The 14083-nt window shown below is 41.2% G+C and overlaps 1 protein-coding gene across 1 annotated transcript in view; it reads right to left on the bottom strand.

Moving 5' to 3' along the window:
- LOC138353670 (glutathione S-transferase kappa 1-like) overlaps positions 1-14083 on the bottom strand; it is a 97719-nt gene that overhangs the window by 17811 nt on the left and 65825 nt on the right. The gene's annotated exons all lie outside the window — the stretch shown is intronic.

Below are 14083 nucleotides of genomic sequence, written 5' to 3'. Positions count from 1 at the left end.
ACCTAAGAGCTAAATAAATAAATCCCACAAGTCCGTTTCCCCACAGAAAGGGTCGACGCCTCTTATGAGAAGCCAGTCAATGAGCATTGCATCGACCAGATGATGCCGGCGCCGAGGGAAACATCGGCTTAAAAAGTGGCACCAATGGCCCACCTCGACTAGAAGAACCCCGAGCCCTGGCACAACCCTTCTGAGAAACCCGAGAACAGCCCCCCCCCCCCCCCAGGAGAACCAACAAGTCAGACATAGGACGACGACGAGGCTGCTTGCAGAAACTGAGTGACAACAGCTTCCACAAATGGCAACGGACAAAAAGGTGACGAAAACTTAACACTTTCGCGCTTTAGATTAGAGATAACTCGTCGCTGTTTTTTCTTACGATTCCGCATAACAGCCTACTTTTCTCGTACATCGAAAAAATATTTCTATAAATTCCATTTTTTAACCGAAATGGATGGGGATACTTTTGTTTTGTAGAGAATTTATTTGCGAATTTTTTGGTACCAGAATGAATATTATATCACATAAACTTCTATGAGTAAAAAAAAAAATACACAAAGTATGTTTGGGGGTGTGGCGAGCGTGTGGCAGTGGGTTCTCTTTAGCCGTTGATATATCCAACACGTGGGAAATATTTGTATGTGTTATGTATATGTCTGTGTAGGGAATTTTACTGCGATCACTGTCATACAAATTATAAAATGTTTCAACAAGTATAAACATGACAAACATCAAACGAACGAAAACAATGCGTTCGTTTCTGCCGCGAACGCATACTGAGCGATGTGGTTCTATATTTGGCGCTTCTCTTACACATGCTTTGTACAAATGTTATACAGTTCATCTTATAGAAAATTTTATTGCGAACACATTGGTATAAAAAAGAAATACGTACATAGAAAAGTAGGGTCAGGAAACGTATAAACTTTCCAAGCATGATTTCCCCCCCTGTGTTTTCACCAGTGCGCTCGCGGCTAACTACTCTCCACTTCACACACTCTTGCGGGTGGGCAATTACCTATACTGTATTAAACATTCATATGCATATGTCCGTGTAGAGAATTTTATTGCGATTCCAATGATACCAAAATTAGCGATGTAGGACAACTGTAGGCTTCGCAACCATTAAGAGAGTGGAAACATTTTGTTGCTGTTTGGCGCTCTCGGCGAGTGATCTGCATAGTTTTTTATTTGGTGTTGATACTCCTTATGCTTGGGCGGCATTTTATAGGTATGCTCTTATAGACAATTTCATTGCGAACACAGTGATACCAAATTTAAATACGTGCGCCTTCAATTATTGTCAGGACAGTCAAAAGAGTGTACACTTTTTCGGTCTTACCGCATAGGCGCGCGAAGTGCCGAAAGCATCTGGGGTATTGTTTTTTTTTGAGCGCCGAGAGCGCGAAAGTGTTAAGAGCCAGGGCACAAGTGGATTCTAAGGAGAGAGCAAGCACGGCCTGGCAGCACGTTAGGCGAGAAGCAATGAACAGAGAATACCGCCTCCCTATGAATCGTCGCAAACAGCTTCAAGAATGCGGCCAACACCCTAGTCCCCAAGGCTAGTGCACCAGACGAAGGCCCAGCACTCAACGCCTTTACATCCTCCCCAACTCAGTCCGAGAACAACTTGAGAAGGGAAAAAAAAAGAGGTATAAAACTGGGGCCAAATGCCCGTAAGCGCACACACAGCACCGCTCCTGTGCCAGGTAAGTCCACTACGGGCTCACCATAGCCCGTGCTACTTGGAACTTGTTCCGAGTAGCTGAATCTATAACAACAACAACAGCCTGTGAGCGTGCAAGTCCTCAGCCACCAAAGACGCCGAAAGGGTGGGAACCTGTACGTGCAGCTGTACAAGGCCAACATCCTGAGGAAGCACAGGGGTGAACAGGCATGCATTAAGGCACTCAAACTCGCCCCCCAGGTAAATCTGCAAAATGGTTGCAGTCTCCCGCCATTCAAACGAGCGGGTCCGACACAACCCATGCCCCACACTCTGCGAAAAGAAAGGGCAGTCTGCAAGCCAGGAAGACTCTGGGACCTCATAACGCACCCAATATGGGGAAGAAGAACCGAACTCAAACAAGGACGAATCCGTAAACAGAGACAAAATCCAGGTCTCGCAGGAGGTAAGCTGCAATAGCTTCCAGAACCTCCTTAGGTAAGATTCGAGAGTCAGAAAACCTCCAGAAAGGAGCCGAGGAAACCAAAGGAACTCGGAACCGAACCCGGGAAGGAGCCGACCCCAATCATACTCATACTGGGAAGGGGAGTAAGAAAACATTCCCCCCCCCTGCAACAACAAACCAGACAAAGAGGGCACCAAAACCCAAACGGGATCAAAGGGGGGGCCCAAACTGGCCCCCCCCCACCAGGTCAACTCCTCCACAGGCCCCAGGGCAGAGCCACCCTTCCAAACCAATGGCAGCAGAAAAGAAGGGGGTCTACTGGTTGAACCCAGAAGCCTTGGCAAGAGGAGCAGGCTCGAATGCCTCCATCTCTGACTCGAATGGGGCAGCCCCCAAAGCTGCCCTGCTTAATACCTGCTTGATGGGGTCCTGGGAGTTTCTTTACTCTCCAAGCCTGGCCCGAGGCCAAGATTGACTCATGAGAGCTGGGTCCACTAGGCTGTTGCTTGGAGCAGCCCACAGGCCCACAGATCCACCACAGCCCGATTGGTCTGGCACTCCTTAGAGAAATTTATCTAGTTTTGTCCATGGTTGTTCCATCAATATTTCTAATATTGCTCTGGTTCTTCACTGGTTCTATTCTGCATTTTCTTCCATATCGCTCACTCCAGTATGTTGTTCCTTTACTGTGTAGATTTGGGACTTGGCCCTCCAGTATTTTCCACGTGTATATTATTTGGTATCTCTTGTCTCCTTTCTAGTGAGTACATTTGGAGAGCTTTGAGAGGATCCCAATAATTTAGGCGCTTTATTGCGTCTATATACAGTGGCACCGACCTACACCGAGTGATCGGGACCTACCTCAGTTTACCAGAGCCGCGCGCTTGGTGACGATCACACTTATAAGAAATTCTATTTTTTTTGGTGATTTTTTTATTTTTGAACATAAAATCGATTATTATATATATCAAGCTATGGGTCCCAAGAAAGTCAGTGGTAAGGTTCAACATATAAAAGCACATGTAAGGATGACCATAGAGCAAAAATAAGAGATCATTTGTATATATGAAGATAGTGTGCGGGTTGCTGATCTAGTTAGGCAGTACAACAAATCTCAGTCAACGATATCCACCAAACTTGCTAAGAAAAAGGACATTATGAGTGCTAAAGTGGCAAAAGGCATATCAATAATCACGAAACAAAAACCACAAACACTTGAGGATGTTGAGCAATTATTATTAATTTGGATACACAGCAAGGAGTTAGTGGTTGATAGAGTTTCAGAGGCCATCATTTGTGAAAAAGTAAGGAAATTGCATGAAGACCTTTTAAAGAAAACCCCTGGAACGAGTGATGCAAATGCAAAAGAGTTTAAGGCGAGCAGGGGATGGTTTGAGAAATTTAGAAAAAGAAGTGGCATTCATAGTGTTCTGAGTGTTGTGTGTTGCGAGCTGGTGGAGGAACACAGCGAAGAACTGACCACCGAAGAACTTCACAAAGAACAGCAATAAGAGACAGCTGAGGAAATTTCTTCATGGGAGGAAGAGACAGTACAGAATGTCCCTTCCTCATTAACCCTTTAACTGCGCAACGTGCCTGCAGGCTCACGTCTGGGGTGCAATTATGCGCCTCCAGGTATTTGTAATTTTCACATTCCATTCAAAACTCCCGTGGCTACTTGGGGTTCACATCAGCTTCCTCAGGGCTCTTGTAAACAGACGCCATCTTTAACAAAAATCATGATCCACATTTCCGGGTGTGAGAGCCTCGGTAGTGAGTGAGCAACCAAGGCTGGTGCTCGCAGCATGAGCGCACAGCACTGCTGTTCAGTGTGTGACCACAGCATCACCTAATATGTCAAAATATATATATATAACCTGTATTATTTAGCCATGAAAATATTATAGAAGAGCCTGAGTGTGATAATGACTGGGTACAATGTTCAAATATCAGTGATTCAATTACCTAAGTGTAATTACCTAAGTGTAGTTACAGGATGAGAGCTACACTCGTGGTGTCCCGTCTTCCCAACACTCTTTGTCATATAACGCTTTGAAACTACTGACAGTCTTGGCCTCCACCACCTTCTCACCTAACTTGTTCCAATTGTCTACCACTCTGTTTGCGAAAGTGAATTTTCTTATATTTCTTCGGCATCTGTGTTTAGCTAGTTTATATCTATGACCTCTTGTTCTTAAAGTTCCAGGTCTCCGGAAATCTTCCCTATCGATTTTATCAATTCCTTTTACTATTTTATATGTAGTGATCATATCACCTCTTTTTCTTCTGTCTTCCAGTTTTGGCATATTTAATGCCTCTAACCTCTCTTCGTAGCTCTTGCCCTTCAGTTCTGGGATCCACTTGGTAGTATGTCTTTGCACCTTTTCCAGTTTGTTGATGTGCTTCTTAAGATATGGGCACCACACAACCGCTGCATATTCTAGTTTTGGCCTAACAAAAGTCGTGAACAATTTCTTTAGTATATCGCCATCCATGTATTTAAAAGCAATTCTGAAGTTAGAAAGCGTGGCATAGGCTCCTCGCACAATATTCTTTATGTGGTCCTCAGGTGATAGTTTACTATCTAGAACCACCCCTAGATCTCTTTCTTTATCAGAATTCTTTAAAGATTTCTCACATAATATATAGGTTGTGTGGGGTCTATGTTCTCCTATTCCACATTCCAAAACATGGCATTTATTAACATTAAATTCCATTTGCCAAGTGGTGCTCCATATACTTATTTTGTCCAGGTCATCTTGAAGGGCATGACAATCATCTAAGTTTCTTATCCTTCCTATTATCTTAGCATCATCTGCAAACATGTTCATATAATTCAGTATACCAACTGGTAGATCATTATGTAGACAATAAACATCACTGGTGCAAGAACTGAGCCCTGTGGTACTCCACTTGTGACATTTCTCCAGTCCGATACATTGCCTCTGATCACTGCCCTCATTTTTCTATCAGTCAGAAAATTTTTCATCCATGTTGGAAGCTTACCTGTCACCCCCTCCAATATTTTCCAGTTTCCAGAACAACCTCTTATGTGGAACTCTGTCAAAACCCTTTTTTAGGTCTAGATAGATGCAGTCAACCCAACCATCTCTTTCCGGTAAGATCTCTGTTGCTCGATCATAGAAACTGAGTAAATTCGATACACAGGATCTTCCAGATCGAAAACCAAACTGTCTGTCTGATATTATATCATTTCTCTCCAGGTGTTCTACCCATTTAGTTTTAATTATTTTTTCCAATATTTTGACTATTACACTTGTCAATGATACCAGTCTATAATTAAGGGGGTCTTCCCTGCTTCCACTTTTGTAGATTGGAACTATGTTAGCCTTTTTCCACACATCATGTTCTGTTCACGATGTTCACGATGATCACTGTTCAATGCTGTTCACGATGTTCACAGTGCTAGCCACAGCACCACAGCATTATTTCATCTATTTAGGAATCTTCAAACGACTTCTTAGGTTTCTTTTCAAAATAAACTTGTGGTCAATTATTCATTTACAGGAATTAGTGACCAGGATTGTGGTTATAATTAGCGTTGTGCATAGTACTGTGGAAGGAGGAATTTTGGTGAGGGAGAGGATCACCATACTAGCTTCGTGGTTCGCTATGGGAAACACACATGTACATGGGTATATACAGTGTAATTACCTAAGTGGAATTACCTAAGTGTAGTTACAGGATGAGAGCTACGCTCGTGGTGTCCCGTCTTCCCAGCACTCTTTGTCATATAACGCTTTGAAACTACTGACGGTCTTGGCCTCCACCACCTTCTCACTTAACTTGTTCCAACCGTCTACCACTCTATTTGCGAAGGTGAATTTTCTTATATTTCTTCGGCATCTGTGTTTAGCTAGTTTAAATCTATGACCTCTTGTTCTTGAAGTTCCAGGTCTCAGGAAGTCTTCCCTGTCGATTTTATCAATTCCTGTTACTATTTTGTACGTAGTGATCATATCACCTCTTTTTCTTCTGTCTTCTAGTTTTGGCATATTTAATGCTTCTAACCTCTCCTCGTAGCTCTTGCCCTTCAGTTCTGGGAGCCACTTAGTAGCATGTCTTTGCACCTTTTCCAGTTTGTTGATGTGCTTCTTAAGATATGGGCACCACACAACAGCTGCATATTCTAGCTTTGGCCTAACAAAAGTCATGAACAACTTCTTTAGTATATCGCCATCCATGTATTTAAATGCAATTCTGAAGTTAGAAAGCATTGCATAGGCTCCTTGCACAATATTCTTAATGTGGTCCTCAGGTGATAGTTTTCTATCTAGAACCACTCCTAGATCTCTTTCTTTATCAGAATTCTTTAAAGATTTCTCACATAATATATAGGTTGTGTGGGGTCTATGTTCTCCTATTCCACATTCCATAACATGACATTTATTAACATTAAATTCCATTTGCCAAGTGGTGCTCCATATACTTATTTTGTCCAGGTCTTCTTGAAGGGCATGACAATCATCTAAATTTCTTATCCTTCCTATTATCTTAGCATCATCAGCAAACATGTTCATATAATTCTGTATACCAACTGGTAGATCATTTATGTACACAATAAACATCACTGGTGCAAGAACTGAACCCTGTGGTACTCCACTTGTGACATTTCTCCATTCCGATACATTGCCTCTGATTACTGCCCTCATTTTTCTATCAGTCAGAAAATTTTTCATCCATGATAGAAGCTTACCTGTCACCCCTCCAATATTTTCCAGTTTCCAGAACAACCTCTTATGTGGAACTCTGTCGAAAGCCTTTTTTAGGTCCAGATAGATGCAGTCAACCCAGCCATCTCTTTCCTGTAATATCTCTGTGGCCCGATCATAGAAACTGAGTAAATTCGATACACAGGATCTTCCTGATCGAAAACCATACTGTCTGTCTGATATTATATCATTTCTCTCCAGGTGTTCTACCCATTTAGTTTTGATTAGCTTTTCCAATACTTTCACTATTACACTTGTCAATGATACAGGTCTATAATTGAGGGGGTCTTCCCTGCTGCCACTTTTGTAGATTGGAACTATGTTAGCCTGTTTCCACACGTCTGCTACGATTCCTGTACACAGGGATGCCTGAAAGATCAGGTGAAGTGGAATGCTGAGCTCAGATGCACATTCTCTCAGAACCCATGGTGAAACGCCATCTGGGCCAGCTGCTTTGTTCCTCCCGAGCTCCTTTAGCATATTTTCCACTTCATCTCTAGACACCTCTATCCGCTCTATGTTGTTCTCTGGAATTCTTATTGTGTCTGGTTCTCTGAAGATTTCATTTTGTACAAACACACTTTGGAACTTTTCATTTAATGTTTCACACATTTCCTTTTCATTTTCCGTGAATCTGTTTCCCATTTCCAACCTCTGGATATTATCCTTTACCTGCAATTTGTTGTTTATGAATTTGTAGAATAGGCCCGGTTCTGTTTTACATTTATCTGCTATCCCTTTTTCAAAATTTCTTTCTGCCTCTCTCCTTACTGCTGTATAATTGTTTCTCGCATCTTTGTATCGCTGGTATGTTTGGGGGTTTGGCCTCTTCCTATACTGATTCCATTTTTGTGTCTTTTGGTCTCTTGCCCTCTCACAATTTCTGTCGAACCAATCCTGTTTTCTGGTCCTGCATCTCTGTTTTGGTATAAATTTTTTTGTGCCTTTATCATATATTTCACAAAACTTGCCATACATCTCATTCACTTCCTTGCCTAGCATCAAGTCTGTCCAATTATACTCACTAAAAAAATTTCTAAGGTCACCATAATGTCCTCTCCTGAAGTCTGGTTTTTCAACTGCTTCAACCTCCTTATTTTCTTCCAGCTTATAACGCATTGCATACTTTATTCCCAAAAAGACATGGTCACTTTTACCCAAGGGAGGTAGGTACTGAATGTCAAATATCTCTTCCTCCTTCCTGGTAAATATCAAATCTAGCATGGAGGGAACGTCCCCTTCCCTCATCCTCGTAGCTTGTTTAACATGTTGATACAAGAATGTTTCCAGGATGAGGTCTACAAATTTACAGGTCCAAAAATCTTCTGTTTTAGCTTCATATGCTTCCCAGTCTATGGATTTCAAGTTGAAGTCACCGACTATCAACAGTCGTGATCTATCGTTATCCGCTCTCGCTATAATCTCTCTCATTATTGTTATAAGACCTTCACGTTTACTATCTAGCTCCTCCTTTGACCATGTGCTGCTTGGCGGTGGACTATATGCATTTATCATCATTAGTTTATCATCCTCATAGCAGATCTCTAGTGCTATTATGTCAACTTCTTGTGGATTAGCAGTCATTATTTCCTTCACCTTTAGGTGTTCTTTTACCAGCACAGCAACGCCACCGCCTTTCCTAATTTTTCTGTCCCGTCTCCAAATTGAGTAGCCCCTTGGGAATATGACCTCATTTAAAATTACATCTTCAAGTTTTGTCTCCGTGAGTGCAACAATGTCTGGTGTCTGCAGCTGTATTACATCACTTAACTCCAGTATCTTCGATCTCACTCCATCTATGTTGGTGTATGCAATCTTCAGGAACTTGTTCCCCCTCTCCTTATTCTTCACTCCCCCTCTCTCTATTGATTTTGTTGGTTTGCCTTTATGTACCACTTTACTGGTTTGCCTACCCCTATCACTTTGTAGAAAAAAGAATTTATTTCTTCTTCATTCCTGCTCTCATTTAAATGTTTTGCCTCGGCGAGGTTCAGTTTCAGCTTCTCTCTATCTTCTTTTGAAAGATCTCGTCTTAACGACCACCCTTTCCCATCCTCATCCCTTTGCAATTTTCTAGCATTCCTTAGTACTTCTTCCATCTGTTTGGCACCGTTTAGGGTGATCCTCAAAGGTCGATCTTTCCCTTTTACGTACCTGCCTATTCTCCTGTAGTCGCACACATTCTCTCTGTTTGTAAGACCTTCCACGAGGCCAACAATTTTATCTACTACTTTAGCTTCTTCTACAGCTCTTTCTGACCTAGATGTTATCGCCTTTTCTTTGCAGCCAAAAATGATCAGGGACTTACTCCGATCAACTGTGTTTTGCACCAACTTCGGGTTAGATGCCAATTCTTTCCTCACTTCTTGCCTAATGTTTGTTTTATCTTGGTTGCTGCAGTGTTTGACTTCCTTTACTGCTTCTTCTATTTTTTCCTTCTCCTTGGCCACTTGTGCATAAGTGAGTTGCATATCTTTCTTGCACTGTTCTATTCCCTGTGTAACTTCCTCCATCTGTGCTGACAAAAGCTGTTTCTCCTGTTGAATTTCCTTGCCTAACCTATTGTAGTCATTTATGTTTAAATTTACTTTAACTTCTTCCAAAGCTATTTTTAAGAGTTTATTTTCTTCTTCCATGGCTTTGCAATTTGTTTCCAATTGATTCTTATCCTTGCGCAAGTCTTTCACTAAACCCTCAAGACATAAAACTTTGCTATTCAAATGGTCATTACTTTCTTTCAATTTACTAATTATTTCTACATGAGAGTTCACTATAGTATCTAAATTTACCAACTTGTTATGTAGACTACTAATATCAATGCTTTCTTCATTGAATCCCTCAAAATCAAGCTCTGTTTTGTTTTTCCCCTTGCCAGTGGCCATCTTGAATGTTCTTCTCTGCACTGTAAACACTAGGGCAACTTTTTCTCATCTGATTTTTCACTTCCCTTAGCACTTTCCTGTTATCTCACCTATTTTTCAAGAGCACTATACCTTTATGTTCTGTGGGACACCACTCACTACCATCAACCTGTACTACAATACTTAGGATTGTTGAAATATGCTGGAGCTCCTCTGCTGCAAGTGTTGACCCTAGGGGTGTCACCTTTTACCTGTGTGTGTGTGTGTGTGTGTGTGTGTGTGTGTGTGTGTGTGTGTGTGTGTGTGTGTGTGTGTGTGTGTGTGTGTGTGTGCGCGCGCGCGCGCGCGCATATATAGTGTAATAACAGCAACAGGAGTATGTTGAGTGGAGCTATTTTGGTGAGGGAGGTGACGTCGTAATCGTAGTGTCGTCTGTTGTCTGCTATGTGATTTCTCATGCAGTGTATGGTGGCCACTGTACTGCTTGGACGCAATACTGGCTTACTTGCATAGTTTTGGTAAATAAAACATGTTGATAGGTATATATAACATGTGTAAATAGTGTAATAAAAACAATAACAGTATGGTGGGAGGAGCAATGTTGGGAGTAAGACATTGGAGTGAGGGAGGGCCTGCCTGGGTGTGGCTGCTCACACTCGCGATGTTCTGAATGTGTTGATGATAAATGTATATAGTGTGTGACAGTGTATAGCGTGTACATATGTTGTAAATATACATAAATGAACATGAAACATTGGTGTGAATAACTGTATGATGGGAGGAGCAATGTTGGCGAATACAATGTTGGAGGAGTGAGGGAAGGCTGGCTGGGTGTGACAGCTCACACTCGCGGTGTTCTGAATGTGTTGATGGTGAATGTATATAGTGTGTGACAGTGTATAGTCTGTAAATAGAATGCATATATACATAAATTAGCAGGATACATCGTAAATATGTGCAACATATGTGTACACAAGTGTCATTCACGTAACACAGTGTCCTCAGACAGTACAGATGTTTTACTGCCATAATATAGTGTACGTGTTCATTATACATAGGATTAGCACATAAAAACAAATAAAATGTATTTGAAACTTCACGCAAAAAAATTAACAAAAATATATTTGCGGCAACTTGCGCGCCCCGCCCGGCCGCCCTGCTGGCCCCGGGAGCGTACGTCACGGGCGAACGGGGAATGATGACATTACGTGCCAACTTATGGACCTCATAGCAGCCAAAGTACAATTTCAAAATTTTTTTGACATACCCATACTGGGGGAAGGGTTTTTGACACTAAAAAAACAAAAAAAAATTTCAAGATAATTTATTTCCAGCGCACTGGGGGGGGGGGGGGGGGAATGTCATATTTGGAGGCGGAGCAGTTAAAGGGTTAATTAAGAAATTGTGTGCAGCATGGGAAGAATTGCAAATTTTTGCTGAAACGACTCGCCCAAATCACGGTGCAGTAGGCCGTTGCCTTAACCTTTTTAATGACACCGTGATGCTTCACTAAAGAGAAAAATTAAAACGTATGGAAAAACAAAAATCTATGGAAAGGTTTTTAGTGAGATAAACAAGCAGTGAATCACAACCAAGTCCTAGTGGTATGCAGGCAAAACGTAGGAGAGAGTGTACCCCAGAGAAGTCATCACTGCCTGATGTTATAATAGAAGGGGGACTCCCCTTCCAAACAGTAACATCTCTCCTCCTCCCCTTCCTCACCATCTTCCAAACGCATCAAGAGTCCTCCATAAAGGTAAGATAAACATATGTACTGTATTGTAGTTAGAAAAAAAAATTGTATTCAGTATAAAATGTATTTTTAAGTTATACCCTTTATTTCTTATGGGAAAAATCGCTTCGACTTACGATACGTCTCTGGGAACGTACCAGTATCCACTCAATTTAACGGCCTATATGGGGCTGTACCCTAGTCGTTATTTCCGGAGCTCCGTTATTTCCGAAGTTAAGTCGGGTCGGGTAATTTTTCAAGTAACATTCAGGTAGGATATATTTTATACTGTATAACTAAAATTAAATAAAGTTCATTGTGTAATTGCATTCCAATTTAGTGCACGGCCGACGATTAAGCCAGTTGCTGGCTGCTGCATGGATGATGTGTGAACACGCTCTGATCAAGTCCAGATGGGTGGGAAAAAATTGATTCATTCCTTTGTATTGCAAAATATTTCATGTATCAATCAGTGAGTTAATATTGTCTTAATAAAATTTTAGAGATGTGTTTTGATTTACCCTGAACAGTGCAGGTAATGTATTTTTAATGTTACGACACAGGCTGTGGCGGCCATGCCATAACAATGGCGATCGAGCCTTGTCACTGAGAGCTAGCCAAGACGAAATATTTTGAGCTCACCTTTTCTCTGCTGACGATAGAATATACATTTGCAGAGACTAATATGTAGCTTTTGTTGAAAAAAAAACAATTAATATCTTGTAATACTATAATAAAATTGGTAAATTGATTTACTTTTAATGTTACAACACAGGCTGTGGCGGCCATGCCATAACAATGGCGATCGAGCCTTGTCACTGAGAGCTAGCCAAGACGAAATATTTTGAGCTCACCTTTTCTCTGCTGACGATAGAATATACATTTGCAGAGACTAATATGTAGCTTTTGTTGAAAAAAAACAATTAATATCTTGTAATACTATAATAAAATTGGTAAATTGACTTACTTTTAATGAAGCTGAAGATTACGAAGCTGTGATGATTACGTCATCCTCTGCAGCGCTTGTTTTATATTGTATATATTGTATACAGGGTACATACTGTACTGTATGTACACTTATTTTCAGGCACTCACTTCACACAACAGCTAGCCTTACTACTAATTCACATGAGTTCTAATTCTACTTCACTATTGACAATTATTTCTACTGTATATTTACACTGTACAGTATCTTTTTGTCTAGGCTTAATTAATCATTAACACTTACAATACTGTACTCTATCAACACTTTTTACACTAATTTATATGCCTTTCAATCATATTTTATATCGTTAGTGGATGACTTGTCACGACTTGTTGGTGGGAATTCAGCATCGGCGGGTGCAACATGGCTTGTAGAGCATTTGTTGCTGGCGGATGTTCCACGACTTGTTGATGGGAATTCAGCATCGGCGGGTGCAGCATGGGTTGTAGAGCATTCATTGCTGGCGGATGTTCCACGTCTTGTCGATGGGAATTCAGCATCGGCGGGTGCAGCATCGCTTGCAGAGCATTCATTGCTGGCGGATGCTCCACTACTTGTCGATGGTAATTCAGCATCGACGGGTGCAGCATCGCTTGTCGACGAAGATTTTTCACGAACCGTTGAAATCATGAATTTATCTATTTTTGTCTGAATCTGATTTTCTCTGGCTAACGTTCTGAGACATTGCTTTAAGGCTGTAAGGTGTACATAAAAATTTCCAATAACCTCATGTTTACTTTTTATTGAATATTCAATGAGTTCCTCAACTTGTTCCAATCTTTTCTGATATCCGACACCTCTAGGCAGAGCCTCACCAACATCGTCCGAGTCATCATCAGAGTCATCAGAGTCATCAGAGTCATTTCCGAGAACACTTTGCGCAATCTGTTCTTCAGTTAACAATTCATAACCAGGATCGTAATCATTTTCTAACCATTCATTGATATCATTCACTTGTACACCCTGACCAGCTTGGAGCAACATTGTTCGGATCGTTTCTTCAAACCCTTCAAAATCATTGGCTTCATTTTCAAAACCTTCGAATTCACTATCAGATACTGCTGCTTCACATCTAGGCCTCTCTGTTAACAGTTTCTTCCATGAATTTGTTAGTGTGGTTTCTTTCACTTTATTCCAAAGCCTAGCCCAGTGGAATATTGCTTCCCTGATTGTGTACTTTTTTAGATTTTCTAGTGTTCTTTGAGCCCTTGTATCCTTTCCTGTCAATTCATCTTCCTCGCTAGGTAAAACAACTAAAACATCTTCAAGCATTGCTGTTTGGTACATACGTTTAGCAGCAAGGATAACACCTTGGTCCATGGGCTGGATCAAGGATGTTGTGTTTGGTGGAAGTGCCATGCATTTTATTCTGCCATCCCTTGAAATTAACTTGCTAATGGGATGAGCAGGGGCATTATCTAGCAGCAACAATACTTTAACCTCACTGGCCTTTATTCCACATTTGTTGATCTGAAATTCTCTGACTTCTTTGCAAAAGTGGTTTTCAAACCAGTCCGTAAATATTGTTTGATTAAACCATGATTTCTTAGAATTGTAATATATTACAGGTAATGCCTGCATTATATTTTTTAAGGCTCGAGGATTTTTAGACTTGCCTACCACGGCACATTTTGTCCTGT

Source organism: Procambarus clarkii, chromosome 59 (assembly GCF_040958095.1).
Source record: "Procambarus clarkii isolate CNS0578487 chromosome 59, FALCON_Pclarkii_2.0, whole genome shotgun sequence".
NCBI classification, from domain to species: Eukaryota; Metazoa; Arthropoda; class Malacostraca; order Decapoda; family Cambaridae; genus Procambarus; species Procambarus clarkii.
This window is presented reverse-complemented; position numbering and strand designations above follow the sequence as displayed.